General features: G+C 38.0%; 1 pseudogene; it reads right to left on the minus strand.

Annotated features, from left to right (window-relative positions):
- Nucleotides 1-216: 216 nt before the first annotated feature.
- Nucleotides 217-17,433, minus strand: LOC143675850 (B box and SPRY domain-containing protein pseudogene; annotated as a pseudogene).
- Nucleotides 17,434-17,854: the final 421 nt, after the last annotated feature.

Below are 17,854 nucleotides of genomic sequence, written 5' to 3' on the forward strand. Positions count from 1 at the left end.
AAAATTAACTAACACAACATTTAGAAATCATTCCATTGTACATATACAATCAGTAATTCTTAATATCATCACATAGATGCATATTGTTACAAATTTTAATCTGTATATGAAGCAAAAATAATGATAGCTAATCTTTTATGAGCCTTAAAATATGCCAAGTACACAACACAGCAGCCCCAGTGGCTCGTGCTGCCCAGCATGTGAGAAATGGAAGCCCTAGTAGTAGCAGGAGAAGGCGTTGTGGCCCTGATGGAAATCGCTGCCAGAGCCCTTGCGGAGCAGGTGGCTTGAAGACCGGCACACCTTATAAGTACAGCTGTTGTAGACGTTCACCATACAGGTGTGCAGCCCGGCTTGGAAGGAGGTGGTGGCAGGGCGTTGGGCCAGTGGTCAAAGCGCTCTGGGCCATTGGCACAGGCCTTGGACTTCTTGGCACTAAAAGTCAGGGTCCTTTGATCATCTGACACTTGCAGGAAGTGGCTGACAGTCCTTTTGCCAATATGCACATCCTCCACCCCTGCAAGTTGAGCCAACAACCGCCATCACCCAGAGCTCGGTCAGGAGTGGACTCTAGGTGCACCTCTCACTGAAGTTCAACTTCTCCGACTCCTGGAAATCCAAAATGCCTTCTGCTTCCTCAGTACTCTCAGAAATCTCCTGCTCCCTCTGGAGGAGCTGGAAGTCATCCAGCTGGATAAACATGTCCGCTAGTTTGGATGGCGTTGTGCTTCAGCAGCTCCCCAGGCCAGCATACCCGGTCCAACAGGATATTCTGGTGGGCCAGCTCCTCTTCCTAATGTACTTATTCCAGGAACCGCTGCTCCTCATTCTCAGGCAGACTCCTCACCAGATTCAGTCACTGGATGACTAGCTCCCGTGCTGCAATGGCCATCCTCACGGCTCGCTGGTTCTTCCCTTGCAGGATCTCAGCCATGTATCTGCAGTGCTCTGTATCTGCAGCCTCTCACACTGCTGCATAATCTTTTTCCGCAGTTCCTCAATGCGCTCCACAAGGGTAGTCCAGCCCCGCGCACGCGGCGCACACTAACCGCTGCTTGAAGCAGCAGAACCAGTGCAGAGCCTGGCAGTGGTCACCGGCAGAGCCGCCCGTGTGCCCTCTCTGGCCAAGACTGAGCGCCCTGGGCCTCGCACTCTAAACCGCAGGTGGCTCTTGGGCCCGGCCCCCTTGACTGGCCCGGGCTCTGCCCCAAAACTTTTGCAAATCAAAGGATATTATCAAGAAAATGAAAAGTCAATCTGCGTAATGGGAGAAACATTTGAAAATCATATATGTGATAAGGATTTACTATCCAGGATATATATAGATATATATATATATATATATAACTGCTGCAACTCAACAACAAAAAGGCAAACAACTCAATTGAAATATGGGCCAAGATATATCAGATAAAGGTCTAGTGTCCAGAATAAATAAAGAGATGGTTCAACTCAACAGCAAAGAGACAAACAACCCAGTCATAAAATGGACAAAAGACACGAAGAGACACTTCTCAGAAGAGGAAATGCATATGGCCAAAAGGCACATGAAAAGATGCTCAACTTCCCTGGCTAGTAGGGAAATGCAAATCAAAATCACAATAAGATATCATCTCACACCCACCAGAATGGCCATTATCAACAAAACAGAAAACTACAAATGCTGGAGAGGATATGGAGAAAGAGGCACACTTATCCACTGTTGGTTAAAATGTAAAATGATACAACCACTGTGGAAGACAGTTTGGTGGCTCCTCAGGAAGCTAAGTATAGAATTGCCATATGATCTGGCAATACCATTGCTAGGTATCTACTCAGAGGACATGAGGACAAGGACACAAACAGACATTTGCACACCAATGTTTATAGCAGCATTATTTACAATTGCCAAGAGATGGAAACAGCCCAACTGTCCATCAACAGACAAGTGGCTAAACAAGCTGTGGTATATACATACGATGGAATATTTTGCAGCTGTAAGACAGAATAAAGTTATGAAGTATGTAACAACATGGATGGACCTTGAGGACGTTATGCTGAGTGAGATTAGCCAGAAACAAAAGGACAAATACTGTATGGTCTCACTGATATGAACTAACATTAATGAATGAACTTGGAAAATTTCAGCTAAGAACAGAGACCATCAGGAGATAGAAATACGGTAGATATTTGGTAATTGGAGCTGAAGGGATACAGGTTGTACAAGAGGACTGATTGTAAAAATTCAGAAATGGATAGCACAATACTAACTGTAATACAATAATATTAATACAGTGAATGAAGCTGAATGTGAGAATGATAGAGGGAGGAGAGCTGGGAGCACAAATAAAGTCAGAAGGAAAGAAAGATGATAAAGACTGAGATGGTAAAATCTAGGAATGCCCAGAGTGTATGATGATAGTGACTAAATGCAAAAATTTAAAAATGTTTTTGCATGAGGAAGAACAAGGAATGTAAATATTGCAGGGTGTTGAAAATAGATGGTAATTCATATTTTAAAACTTTAACTTATGTGTAAGACTAAAGCAAAAAATGTTTATTTGGTACAAAATTTATATTTTGACTAGTGCATTTGCTAATATAACGTAGGTGGATAGTTTAATTGAACACCATAAGTACATGGGACCTTGAGTAGGGCATGAAATTTTGTAGGTTTGTCCAGAGTGGTGGCCCAATAAATCCCAGAGTGATTTGAATAGTGAATAAAAAAGTATTTGCAAAGCCCCCTTGGGGGAATGGTGAGAAAGGGGGCAAATTCAACTTTCCTATGTGGAGAATTTCTGATATTCTCACAGACGTGGGGACAAACAAAGCAATAGGCCGAGCCTCAATCGTGGGGTTTGTTCCTATGAAACTTATCCCTGCAAAGGATAGGCTAAGCCTACTTAAAATTAGGCCTTAAAGTCACCCCCAGAGAACTTTTTTTGTTGCTCAGATGTGTCCTCGCTCTCTCAGCCAACACGACAAACAAACTCACTGCACTCTACATGGGACATGACTCCCAGGGGTGTAAACCTTCCTGGCAACATGGGACAGAAATCCTAGAATAAGCTGGGACTCAGCATCAAGGGGTTGAGTAAACCTTCTCGACCAAAAGGGGGAAGAGAGAAATGAGAAAAAACAAAGTGTCAATGGCTGAGAGATTTCAAACAGAATCAAAAGGTTATTCTGGAAGTTATTTTTATGCATTATATAGACATCACCTTTTTAATTAAGGTATATTGGAGAGGCTGGAGGGAAGTGCCTGAAAATGTAGAGCTATGTTCCGGTAGCCATGTTTCTTGAAGATGATTGTATAATGATATAGTTTTCGCAATGTGACTATGCAATTGTGAAAACCTTGTGTCTGATGCTCCTTTTATCTATGGTATGGGCAGATGAGTAAAACATAGGGATTAAAAATAAATAAATAATGGGGGAACAAATGTTAAAATAAATTTAGTAGATTGAAATGCTTGTGATCAATGAAAGGGAGTCATAAAGGGTATAGAAAAAATAGGGGAAACAAAGGCTAAAATATATTGGGTAGATGGAAATACTAGCAATCAATGAGAGGGAGGGGTAAGTGGTATGGTATGTATGAGTTTTTTTTCTTTTTTTAAATTTCTTTTTCTGAATTGATGCAAATGTTCTAAGAAATGATCATGGTGATGAATATACAACTATGTGATGATATTGTGAGTTACTGATTATATATCAAGAATGGAATGATCATATGTAAGAATGCTTGTTTTTGTATGTTGTTATATGTAAAAAAAATTTTAATTAAAAAAATACATGCCAAGGACATGTATCTTACAATACACCTGACCAGTACTCCTCAAAACTGTCAAGTTCATAAAAAACAAGGAATGTCTAAGACACTGTCACAACCAAGAATGAATATATAACATGGTATCCTGGATGAGATCTTGGAAAACAAGAAAGGATATTAGGTAGAAACTAAGAAATCTGACTAAACTGTAGACTTTCAATATTGGTTCACTAAACATAACAAAGTACCATACTAATGTAAGATGTTGATAGTGAGGGAAATTGGGGAAGGCTGGGGGACATGGAAACTCTGTGTACTAGCTTTTCAATTTTTCTGTAAATCTAAAACTCTTTTAAAAATAAAGTCTACAAATTTTTTAAAAATATGCCAAGGACTGTTACACAAATTAAGTCATTTAATCCTCAAAAAAACTATGAGATTGGAACTAAGATGAGTTCCACTTTACAAGTTCAAGAATACATTAAGTTCTATTTCCCCAAGTCCTTGAGGTTTAGACTATTTCTTCCAGATTAATATCTGTTCAAATTAGTCATTAAATATGTATATTGATTACTGTGTGCCTGCCAAAGACTGAGTTTAAGTGATTTTATGAAAAGTCAAGATTGGAATGACAAGAGGGGCTTTTCATCTACCCACTGACTTTAAAGGGCACAAGCAAATGTTTTAAGAGTATAAAATTCTAAAATGTTTTATTGATGTGTTGACAGGACATGCACTCATCTACCAGCTACAAACAATTGAGCTTGACATCTATTTATCAAGAATAATTATTTAAATATGAAGCCACAGATGGCACACATTAATACATATACATCATACACTATGAGTTACAAAGCTGATTTGAGGGTGGGTTTGTGTAGTTTGTACCAGGTGCCAAAATAGTTAAAGCTCTATCTTTGAATCCAATCCTTGGTCTACTCTGAAAGCACACTTCAAATGAGAAAATCTCCATAGATTATTGCATTTTTTTCTAAATACAGTTGCTTTAAACTTCTTTACCTACAATTTTGGCTAGGAGAATCTTGGCATTTTCATTATTGGCTACCCAGCTGATCAAAACTAAAATCTGGTTCCTTGGCTGGTCAAGTTGAAATTCTTTGCTGACGAAGTTTGACCATTAAAGGTTTATTATTGTGAGCACCTTCTGGTACACCCAAGAAGAATTAACCTTCATTAATGAAATATTTGCAAAATTGATTTCCTTATGTGGCTTGCCTTCTGTATTCTGAACTATAACCAAGAGGTAGTGTTCCAATCCAATGATCCACCTGAAAAAATACCCAAGGGAGTATTTTGCATCTATGATTTAATTGCTTTTCATGGTTCCTCCACCTGCCTCATTCTATGAATCCTGAAAAATTCAGCTGAGGCCTTAGCTCTTTCACAGTCTTTTTTGACCTGCTTAGCATATATTCCTTGGTCATAGGTTTTATCACAATTCAGTACAATTTAACAAGAACAAGTCACAATGAGACACTGTTTTAGGCAGTTGGGAATCACCAGTGGACAAATCAGACAAAAATACCTAAGTACAGACAAATATAAACAATAAAACACAATCAATAAGTAAATTATATGGTATGTTATCCTGATAAGTTTCTATTTAAAAAATGTGGCGTGGGTTAAGGGGGATTAAGCAGACTGGGGTGGTGGCACATTACATAGGGTGGTCAAGGTAGGCTTCAGTGAGAATATGAGATTTGAGCAAAGACTTGAAGGAGATGAGGGAGTTACCTTTGTAGATCCTGGAGGAGGAGGCTTCCAAGCAGAGGGAAGAGCTAGAATAAAGACCCTCAGGCAGGAGCACGACCTGCAAAATCATCTAGAGGACAGTGAATGCATAAAAAGGGAGTAGGAAGGTGTGCCAGTTTGTAAATATTATGTACCCAAGAAAAGCCATATCTTAAGCCTAATCCAGTCTTGGGGGGCAGCCATTTCTCTTAATCCTGATTCAATATTGTCGTGTGGAATTTTAGATTAGATTATCCCCACAGAGATGTGACTCACCCAATTGTGGGTGTGACCTTTGATTAGGTGGAGATGGGACTCTAAATTCCAGGTGGGTCTTGTTAGTTTACTGGAGTCCTTTAAAAGAGGAAACATTTTGGAGAGAGTCAGAAATGTTAGAAATGACAGATGCCTCAGAGACAGCAGAGAGAGCAGATGCGGATGCTTGGAGAACAGTTGCTTCAGAGAACAGAGACACAGATGTTTGGAGATGCTTGGATGCCAGCAGACATTGCCATGAGATGTTAAGTAAGCCAGAACCTGGAGAGAGCCAAGGGAAGCCAAGAGATGAAAGCCAGCCCCAGAGAAGCAAAGTGAGGAACCCCAACACAGACCGAGACTGAAAGCAATGGAGCCCAGGAGCAAGGGACCAGCAGATGCCAGACTTTCTAGTGGACAGAGGGGTTCCTGACCTGTCGGTCTTTCTTGAGTGAAGGTAACCTCTTGTTGGTGCCTTAATTTGGACATTTTCATAGGCTTAGAATTTTAAATTTGTAACTTATTAAATTCCCTTCTTTAAAAGCCATTCCAGTTCTCATATATCGCATTCTGGCAGCTTGCAAACTAATACAGAGGGAAAGAGAGATGTGAAGCAGGGAGCAGTAGATTATGTAAGACCTATGAACCACTAGAAAGACTTTGGCTTTTACTCTGAGTGAAACAGGGAGCTCTTGCTGGGTTTTAAGTAGAAGAAGAGACTTAGTTTTGCAAGACATGCTCCGGCCACTATATAATTTTAGTGGGGACAAGACATAAGCAGAAAAGCCTGCTAGGAGGTAATTACAGGTAAGAGTTGAAGGTGCCTTGGGGCCTCAGTAGTAGCAGTGGAGTAAGACAAACTTTGGAGTAGAATCATGATTCATTGGATGTAGGTAGTAACACACAGAGGGGAGCCAAGGATGACTCCAGAGATTTTGTCCTGAGCAACTGTTAGAACAGAATTATGGTGAACTGAGGTAAGGAAGACTGTGGAAGTAGGTTAGGGCTTAGAGAGCTGGAATTCAGGAAAGAACATGAACCCAGTGGTTGTCGAAAAGCTTCCATTGACAGTTCTGGTAAGATCGAGCAAGCACAAGGAGAGTAGATGACAGTGTTTGAAAGCAAAGCTGGGACTCAGCAAAGGAGCACTTATTAGAAATACTGTTTTTCTAATTCCCAAGACTCTTGATTTCACAGAGAATATTGTAAGGAAAAAAAATGGACATCAATGTATTTGAGTAAAAAAAGTGAGTTCAAAAAATTAGACTCTGAATGTGAAAAAGTTCTAGAAATACCTTAAATGATCTGTTTACATGTCCTTTTAATATATGACCTTACAAAAGGTGATTTTTCAGTTTCTATGTCTAAATAAGTCTAAAAAATTTTCCATAAATATGAAATAATTTTAGTGATAAGAAATCACTATCACAGTTTAATTGGCAATTTTTTCTTAGTGATAGGCAAAAACAGTGATATGTTTAAATGGATGCAATGAAATATGATGATGATAATAAAATCTGACACTTACTGATCACTTACAATGTGCCAAGGAGAGTGTGAAGCAATATATGTGGAACTTTTCATTTTGCCCTCATAACAATTCTATCAAATAGTTACCTTATATCCCCCTTTTTAGAAAAAGCTCAAAGCATGGAAGAAAACTTACATATCTCCTATATGTCCCATGCAATCTTTGCACATACTATTTTTTCTTGGAGAAAAATCATCAGCCTTTAATTTAATAATTAAGAACTTTAAGAGTAATTCCTTAGCATGGGCTGTCCATACCTGCTCCACGTTGCCCCAGTGTAGCTACTCTCTGCTATACATACAGCTCTGCTCTCTAACTCCAGCCTTTTGTGTCCTGTATTTGGGGTGCTGAATTTTGTTCCCTCAGTTTAGATCAATAAGCAGACGTAGAATGAAGTTCTGAGAATAAAGGGATAAGTAAAACTTTGTCCCTTGCCTATAGGCACTTACAGTCTAAAGAATTAGACAGGCACATCAATGGGTAATTAATTCATAACACGCGGTTAGTGTTCTGCCATTGTACGTGCAACAAGCTCTGACAGGGAGGGGACGATTTAGGGCAAGCCCTAAAGGAAAGAAAAAGAGGGCGTTTTCAAAGCTCATTTTAGCGTCATGATATAATTTCGGTAAACATAACTCTGCTGCAACAAGCTGCTGAGAGAGTGTTTTGGTTACAACTCTTTCACTCCTGGTATCACGTAGGCCACAAGAACATATGGTATTTGTTTAGTCTTGGACGAAGGATAATAGATTAGGTTATGTAAAAGTCCTGAAATGATTCAGTTCTGGCTTCCTGGAAGAAGTACAAGAAACTCTAACATACAATTACAAAAGCATTCTAATGGTTGTCTCGACACCACACTTACAAAACTATTTAGCCTGTGCCATAGAACAGATATTGGGCAGTAGTATTTACAGAGTATTGGACAGTAACATTTACAGATTCATTTTATGAATATGCATGAAAGTAATCTTACTCAAAGGGGTGGAGTTGGGGGAACAAAAAGGAAATAGTCTGTCCCGGAAGAAGCAAGGGCCACTTCATGAACCTTGAAAAAGAAACTGCAATTTAAACAGCCAGGGCTATAAGCATACTAAATTCTGGCAAATTCAATTCCACTTCACTTACATTTATAACACTCATAGTTTGAGAATACAAGTACTAGGGAACCTCATCTTAAAAATATCTCAAGAACTGTGAATCACTGTTTCAACCACGGGGTTGGAACAGAACAAAGATTTTTCTGATCTATAAAGCAAAACTCTAATGATCTAAAATCATCTTGTGGAGTGTAGACATGGGCATCTGTGTCTACCTCTAAGTTCTGTTGGCAAAAGATATTTCCTGGAAGCAACAGCCCTGCAGTTAACACAGCACACACAAACACATATACTAGATTATTGTCATTTTTGAGAGGCCTCTTAAAAAATGTCAAATAGTAGAATATAAGAATTTTGTTGACAGGACTAGATTCTTTGTTAAAAGAAGTCTACTAAAGGTTCTTAATCTCATTTGCTATCTAGGGATGTGTACAGATGACAAAATACATTCTCTTCTTTCCATCATTTGTATGCACCCAAAAAGAAACCCCTTTCTAAAATCCTTGCAGAAGGGAGAAGGAAATAAAAGTCTTGGTGAGAGGAATTTTTAAAAATAGGTAGCATACCCCTACCCCAACCTTAGACTACTGATAGAAATGTGTTGTGTGTTAAAAGGATAGAAAGCATGAGAATTATTCATTAATTATCTGAACGCAGGAGTTAGATCTTTTGATAAGATTAGCTTTGTGCAACACGATAATTCCAACCTTCAAAGCTAACTGTGATATGATAACCTCTCACTTGCAGAGATGGGGTGCTTCTTAATATCCTGTACTTGAGTTTAGGTAGTAACAATTCCTGTTACAGCATGAGTCTGCTATTCTCTGTTTTCCATGTTACCAAGACAAAGTTTATAAACTGAACCACAACTCAGAGAACAGAATTTTATCAAGGTGCATCTTGAGCATCAAGATCGATAGAATTACCAATCATATCATACCGATATGAGTCCTTTTTACTCATAGATTGAAAGAAATGTCACAATTCTGAACAATAAATGTGCTTTAAAACTTCTGAAGTGCATCGCAGAATAGATTATATTTTACTTTATCACAGGAAAGCATTGGTTTTTAAGCCCCAAAAGACATTTAGTATAGTTGTTTCCTTTGTTTTCTTTTAATAACCATCTGGTAGCATGGGCATAGAGCCTGAAGAGAAAGGGGCAAGAACCTAATGGGCCAGTTAAAAGGGCAAGATAATCTCTATCTTTTTTATTATTATTATTAATGCCTAAGGTATTTGACTAGTAACATGAGTATGAGAGTAGTGCAGTAAAAATGCAAAATTTGGACAGGACTGTAAAAAGTAAGCCTGTTACCCTTGGAAAGCCAAATGATTCTACCATCTCAGAGTTACTAACCCTGTTTTCCCATGGATTCCTGGAAAATATACTGTTTTCCTTGGGTTCTTTCCAGGTGCTATATTCTCATTTGCAAGGTGAAGGAAAGGGAGTCTTGTAAAGAACTTAGTTATGGAAAGACAAGGAGTGCTGACCTCAAAATGCTTCTGTTCCCTCTACATAAAATTTTCATGAATATACTTGTGGAGGAGGAAGGCTAGTCAGGAAATGTAGCCTTGGCCATTTGCTGATAGCACAGTAATTTTTAATTACTTTCATCCTATAGCCTTACCCAGAAATCAGTGCTTCTCAAACTATCTGTGGTGAAGAATTAGTTGTTTTTTTTTTAATTTCCAATTTATTATACACCAATACTTTTATAAAGTACAGTAAAAATGAATAATCAGAAAAAAAACACATCATACAAGTATAGCTAAATTTCTATACATTTAAAAAATAATTTAAATTTGTATTATATTCACATAGTTATTTAAAAACTCACTTCATACAAAAAAGCTTATGTGAAAAATAGCAATCTCCTTCCCCACCTCACCCTGTTTATTGGAGGCAGCTACTTCACAGTTGAACCTATCAGAAACATTAACCATATCACTCTCTCTCCCCTCCCCATGCCCCGTGGTGAATTTCCTCCTCGAGTTCTCCTTCCTCCTTTTAAATCCCTAGTTTTTTCTGGGCCTTGTTTCATAGCTGCTGTCCTGGATATTCTCTTCACTTCCCTTCTATGCAGGGACTCCCCTTGATGTAGATTGTATTATTGTTCAAAACATTTACTACTCCTGTATCAGATGGACTAAGCACTGAAATCATGCTTGGCCATGACCATTGAAATCATGCTTAGCCATGACCATTGATATCATGCTTGGCCATAACTTGTAATGTCCTACCCTGTGGAAAGATTTGACATCCCTGTCCCGCTGAACTCAGAAGCAATCACGTGATTTGCTTTGACCAATGACATGCATCATTTCCAGGTGGAAATTTAAGAGACAAATCTGCCATTTCTTTCTTTTCCCTCTGCTATGAGGCCAGCAATATCCTGAGTAGAGACCGATCAATTGGCCTGGGTCCCTTTGTGAAGGTGACAAGGAGCAGAACTACAGCCTATCTGTGATGGACATGTTGGGTGAGTAGGAAATAAATCTGTGTTTAAACCATGGAAATTTTTGGTGTTAGTTACTGCATCATATCCTAACTGACAGATATACCCTTGTTTCCTGGATCTTCTTTCTCAGTTTTTTCCCTTTGATAAAACTGAGTTTTTCCCTGAGTTTTTTTCTCAGCACCTTCCAGAGGTTTCCTGAGAAAATGTTCATGACAGGTAAAGACCCAGTATTATGAAAATAATAGAATACTGGATTTGAAATAATTTTCCCTCAATTACAAAGCATTGCTATGTTGTCTTCTAGTTTCCAGTGATGCTGTTGAGAAGTCCAGTGCCATTCTTATTTTTAGTCATTTGTATGACATCCTTCAATCCCAATCCCAGGGACTTTTACATTCTCTTTTTTATAATTGATATTCTAAACTTTCATGGTCATGTGCTTTGAAATTGTACTGAACATTTAGATATCTTTTTCAATCTTCATGCTTATATTCTTCAAATCCAGGAAAGTATCTTCTATAATTTGTTTCACTTTAAGATGATCTTTTAGTCCTTTTTTTTTCTTTTTAAGTGAATATTTACTCTTCTCTAGAGACAGCCACGTAAATTCTCTTAGCTGATTCTATTGAAAATGATCGCATATTTCTAAATAACGTGTTTTAATTGTGGCAGCTTGATATATCTGTTTTAAGCATTATTTATGGACTTTCCATTAGCAGAATAAGGATTTATTCTTCTCCCTCTCTGCACTCCCACCATTCACTGTATCTCATAATTTTAGTAATACAGATAATTAGTATTTACATTATTAGGACCATGTATTCTTACCATACGTGGCCATATAATAGACTACGTTTTCATTGGAATTAATAACGATATTGATTTTTTCCCATCAGCTTAGTTTTCTAAGCACATATATTAATTCCACCCCAAACTCTCCATTAGTTGTCTAAATCTTATCTAAATGCACTCATCTTTTCTTTTTTTTTGAAGGTGTACCAGTTTGAAGCTATTATGTACCCCAGAAAAGTGGTGTCCTTTAATCCTTGTGTAATATTGCTGGCTGAGTTCTTCCTGATTATTTCCATGGACATGTGACCCATCCAATTGTGAGTGGTAACTTTTGATTAGATGGCTTCCATGGAGATGTTTCTCCATCCATTCAAGGTGGGGTTGCTTACTGGAGCCCTTTAAGAGGGAATCATCTTGGAAAAAGCTTTAGAGTCACCAGAACTGACAGAGCCAACAGAACGGACAGATCCCAGGGAAGCCATTGAAGAAACCTTATGAAATGCGGAGAGAAAGTTAGCAGATGTTGCCATGTGCCCTCCCAGCCGAGAGAGAAATCCTGAACTTCGTCGGCCCTTTCTTTGGAGTTAAGGTATCTTTCCCTCCATACCTTAATTTGGACATTTTCACAGCTTTAGAACTGTAAACTTGCAACTTAATAAATTTCCTTTTAAAAACCGTTCTATTTCAGATAGCATTCCAGCAGCTGGCATACGAGAACAGATGGGAAAAATATATAATTGTTCATAAAGAACAATTAGATAAATGCAACAAGGCCTTTCAAAGCACTAGCAAAGATAAACAAGCTTAGCCCTGCTAATATCAAAAACATGCAAACTAAAACATGAGATATATATTTGACCACCATATTAGAAAGTTATAATCCATGTTTGTAATAAAAGATTCCCAAACTGCACATGGGAATGAGTTTGATATGATTCCTAAAAATGCAAAATGGAAATTTAAAATAATATACTGCTTTGACACTAAAATTCCACTTGCAGGAATTTATCCTACATAATCATTCTCAAAAGGAAAAAATTTATATTAGGAAAAAATTATGTTCTTTAAAATGAATGTAAAACATAAATTATCTGCTCAATAAAACTATACACCTCTTAGAAATAAAAAGAAAGAAACTGTGGTAAGAAAATTTCTACAGTGTTAAAAGTAAAAGCCCACATAATCCCACTTGCAAGAGTAGGTATTGTTAAGGATTTGAGATAAATGTATATATGTGTGTGCTTATATATGTGCAGGCCTCTGAGAAACAATGGCTACAGCCTAGAAATGAAATTATGGAGACATTAGCTTTTTACATTAAAATGTAATAATGAGTCATAATTTTGTAATTTCTATGCATTACTCCTGTAACCAGAAAGACTACAGATAAGTGAAAAACAGACACTGAAGTCTCTGTCTCTCTTTTTTCTCCCACTTTGACCTCTTTTCTTCTTTACATTATTTCCCCCCTGGAAATTATTATTTAATGAAATGCTATTTTATTGATGGGTTATTTGGAAAATATTTTTGGAATCACAACATTTAGTGAGATTTTAATTAATGAAATCAACTGCAAATGTTGTAAAAAATGCAAAAATTTCAAATTAATACAAAGACAAGTAAAAAGGGAGCAGTATAATCATGCTCTTACATACAGCCCATTGCATGATGATAAAATGTAAACTAAGAAAAAATAAAGGACATGTATGAACTCAAAACAATAAAAAAATCATTCTTGTCTACTAGAAAAAGAACAACACAAAACCCTGAGCAAAGCTGAAGCTGGGGGTCTGCTGGCTGTGCATCTAGAAGGAAACGGCCACAGCTGAAATTAATTTTTGAAAAGAGCCACTTGGTCTTGCTGGGAACCCCTCTCCCTACCTCTGCTCACTCCCATTTTTTAATTATTATTATTTTAAAATATTTTTACTGAGAAATATTCACACACATACTGCCCAACTATATTATACAATCAATGGCTCACAATATCATCACATAGTTGTGCACTTATCACAGTGATCATTTTTAGAACATTTGCATCACTCTAGAAAAGAAATAAAAAGAAAAAAAAGAACTCATACATCCCATACCCCTTACCCCTCCCTCTCGTTGACCCACAGTATTTCAATCTACCTAATTTTTACCCTTTATCTCCTCCTGTTATTTATTTTTTATCCTTTTTTTTTTTTTTAACTCATCTGTCCATACCCTGGATAAAAGAAGTATTAGACACAAGGTTTTCACAATCACACAGTCACACTGTACAAGCTATGTAGTTATACAGTCTTCTTCAAGAATCAAGGCTACTGGAACACAGTTCAACACTTTAGGTACTTCCCTCTATCCCCTCTAATACACCATAAACTAAAAAGGGATATCTATATAATGCATAAGAATAACCTCTAGATAACCCCTCGACACTTTGAAATCTCTCAGCCACTGAGGCTTTATTTTGTCTCATTTCTCTCTTCCCTCTTTGGTCAAGGCTTTCTCATTCTCATGAGGCTGGGCCCGGGCTCATTCCTGGGAGTTAGGTCCCATGTTGCCAGGAGGATTTACACCTCTGGGAATCATGTCCCATGTAAGAGGAAGGGCAGTGAGTTCATCTGCCAAGTTGGCTTAGAGAGAGAGAGAGAGACCACATCTGAGCAACAAAAGAGGTTCTGTGGGGGTGACTCTTAGGCGTAATTACCAGTAGGCTTAGCTTCTCTTTTGCAAGAATAAGTTTCATAGGGGTGACCCCCAAGATCAAGGGCTAAGCCTATTGAATTGTATGCCCCCACTGCTTGTGAGAATATCAGGAATTCCCCAGATAAGAAAGTTGAATACTGAAAATTTCCTTCTTTCTCTCCAGTCCCCCAGGGGGACTTTGCAAATACTTTTTTATTCTCTGCCCAAATTACTCTTGTTTTCCATCAATTTTACCTTCCCAAAGAGGTAGTTCCTGGAATCCTCTGAGCTGCTCCAATCAAGATTGGGATCTGGTGCAGAGCAGTCATCCTGGATCTCCTTTTACGATTATCCTGAGGACTCCCTTTGCTTCTCTTCTGTATTCATTGGTCCTATATCTAACCTCTTTTCATTTTACTCTCATTTTGGTAAATCCTATCCACTAGCCATTACTGAGAAAGGGTGCAAACTAGGTGAAATTTTTGAGACCTCACATGTCTGAAAAATGTCTTTATCCTACCCTCACGCTTGAGTGATTAGAATTCTACATTGGAAATAATTTCCCTTAGAATTTTGAAGGTAATCATGTTCTAGTTTTCAGTCTTGCTGATTACGAATCCTTGGTTGTTGACCTGTTTTGTCTCTCTAAAAGTTTGCACAATCTCTTCTCAGGGTTTGGGAATTTCACAGGGATGTGACTTGGTGTGAGTCTATGACCACTTATCGTACTGGGTATTTGTTAAGCCCTTTTAATCTGAACACTTGTTTCCTTCTGTTCTGGGATATTTTCTTGAATTATTTCGTTAGTCATTTTCTCCCTTTTATGTTTTCTTTGTTTTCTTTTAGTATAACTTCTAAATCTAATATTGCATTTTCTGGACTGATGCATTTATTTTTCTTTTCTTTTTTGGCTCTACTTTCTGGGAGATTTTATTTATATTCCAGTGCCTCTATTAAAGTTTTTAATTTCTGCCAAAGAATTTATTTTCCAAGAGCTATTTGTTGTTTTCTGAATGCTTCTTTCCATATTAACCTATTTTTGTTTCACGATCCTCTCATCTCTCTAAGGATATTGATTTTCTTTGGGGGGGGGTTCTGTACAAGCTCTATGTACGCAAATCTGCTTTTATATGTTTATTATTACTATTTTTTTAAACTCCATCCTTCATTGCAGTCTTTTCTTAAATGTCAACTCTTAGTTATCTGCTCACATTTAAAAGAAAAAGATTAAAATTCTATAGGGAAACTCTCAATAATAAGGTGAGTTAGTTCACTAGACATTCAATGCAGGGCATGGTTTCTCAACGTTGGTACTACTGACATGTTGGACTGCATACTTCATTGTTGTGGGAGGCAGTTCTGTACATTGTAGGATATTTAGCAGTTTCCCTGCCCTTTATGCACTAGATGACAATAGTACCCTTCCTTCAGCTGTGACAACCAAAAGTGTTTCCAGACATTGCCAAATGTCCCCTTGGAGGCAAAAGTTCCTCCCCCAAGTCTCCCCACTACTATCACCCAGCCCCCACTGAGAACTACTGCCATGGGATGATTTGGCTAGCCCATTCTTGGGGAACCTTCAATGACAGTACTCATTTTGGGACTGGTGGAATTCCTAAAATAGATGCTTCCAATCACCTGCCCTGAGAGTAAAGGCCTGGTTGACAAGTTCTGGCAGCTGGGTAGAGGAAGAAGGCAAGGAAGCATCAATGTTCATTATCACAGGTTCACTTAGTACCCCTATTTGTGGTCTTGTATCCCTGCTCCCTAAAGTGGCAATGTCACTCAGCCCGGAGAGCCAGAATTTTGTCTTCTCTAGAGAAAAACTGTTCAGACTTCTGCCTGGATATAGAGAGAAAGTTGCCTGAGGCATGCAGATTGGACAGAGAATCTAGGAATACAATATCTTAAACAGCTTTAAAATAATCCTCCCTATTTGAACACTTCCCTCCATCCTTTTCTCACACTTTGGTAGTGATACGAACTCCTGAGACTTTTAAGAATTCTGCAGTTTGAATCTAGTTAATTCTTTCTCCACTGCGGGCTGGGCTTTTTGTTGCTGTTGTTGCAGAACTGCTGTATTAGTTACCACTTGTCCATTTCCTTTTCAGCTTCTAAATTTTACCATTTTCTCACTTTTTCTCCCTGTCCTTATAGGTTTGATACTTTTAGAGGATTTTCTGGAGGTAATAAAATTAGATGTGTGTTCAGTCTACTATCTTTATTCACAATTTTTTATTAGTTATTTGATAATTTCCTTCCTTTTATTTTCTGTGCTTTCTCTTCTCAGCCATTTCTTTTAGTTGGATGTTAGAATTCTTGGTGAAGCATCCAATTTTCTTATCTTTGTCTCCTATTTAGCATCTTTGTCTTTCTGTCTACTGTAAGAAATTTCCACGACTTCCCACTCTACTATTCCCACTCTACTAGTGAATGTATCTCTAATTACTGTTTTTTATCCTGTTTTTGTTTTGTGAATAAAATCTCTCTGATATATTAACTTCAAGGTTTTATTGTTGGTTGTTTCCTTCCGCTTCCTGCATTGTCTGTTTCTCCTGTGTTCCACTGATTCTGTTTGGTTGGTTAGGCCAGTTTGTTGGTTACTCTCTTTCATGCTGAACCATTTCCTTAAGCATATGCTAATCCTTAGTTGTCTATACACATTTAAGAAAAAGGCACTAAAAAGTCAGAGGGAAGCTGTGTACATGAATAGGACTTGATAACTGGTGGACTTCACTGAAGGTAATTGAATAATGAGCAGGTGTATCCTCAAATGGAGGTCCTTTCTCTGGGGTGGTTTTTCTTCTTCAAAGAATCCACATGTCCTCTGCCTGAAAACCTGGCTGCCTACATTCTAGTATTTAGTAGGCCTGGAGTTATTAGCCATCAGTTTGAAGACTTTGACATTTTCAGTCGTTCTCACCTTCCTTTGAGCCTAGGGTCCAGAGTCACTTAGTTTAATCTCCATAGAATATTTTCTTGCCTGGCAGTGATTTTCTTGCCTGGTGGGGAACCTGTTCATTAAAACTGTACCTCAAAAAGACTTTCAAATAATTCTACTAATTATCTGCTCCATACCTCAGCTGGCCTTTGCAGGACTGGTGTCTCTAACAGCATTGCTCTTAGATCTGTGCAAGAGAGACCTAGTATTGGCCCTAATGGCTTAGAAACCTACATGTCCCCAAGACACACAGTAAATATTTTTAAAGAATACATAAGTACAGCTGTCACTTAGGATCTGGCATGATATGCCGGCACAGCACGTGTCACTCTAAATATCCACTCTTCTTAGTTGCATTTCTGTTTTGTGTTCCACCAGCCATTCAGGTCCAGGTGCCCTGCATCCTCACCAACATTTGGTATTATTGTTTTTTTTTTTTTTAAAGCTATTCTAATGGGTATGTAGTGATTGTTATCTCATTGTGGTTTCAATTTGCATTTCCCTAATGATTAAGTTTTGGAGTTTTAATGTCATTCTAGCCTGGACTGGGGTTGAGTGGTTTGTAGAGTGAACTGAACTTTGTTGTTGTTTTTCTAA

This window comes from Tamandua tetradactyla, chromosome 3, assembly GCF_023851605.1.
Source record: "Tamandua tetradactyla isolate mTamTet1 chromosome 3, mTamTet1.pri, whole genome shotgun sequence".
NCBI classification, from domain to species: domain Eukaryota; kingdom Metazoa; phylum Chordata; class Mammalia; order Pilosa; family Myrmecophagidae; genus Tamandua; species Tamandua tetradactyla.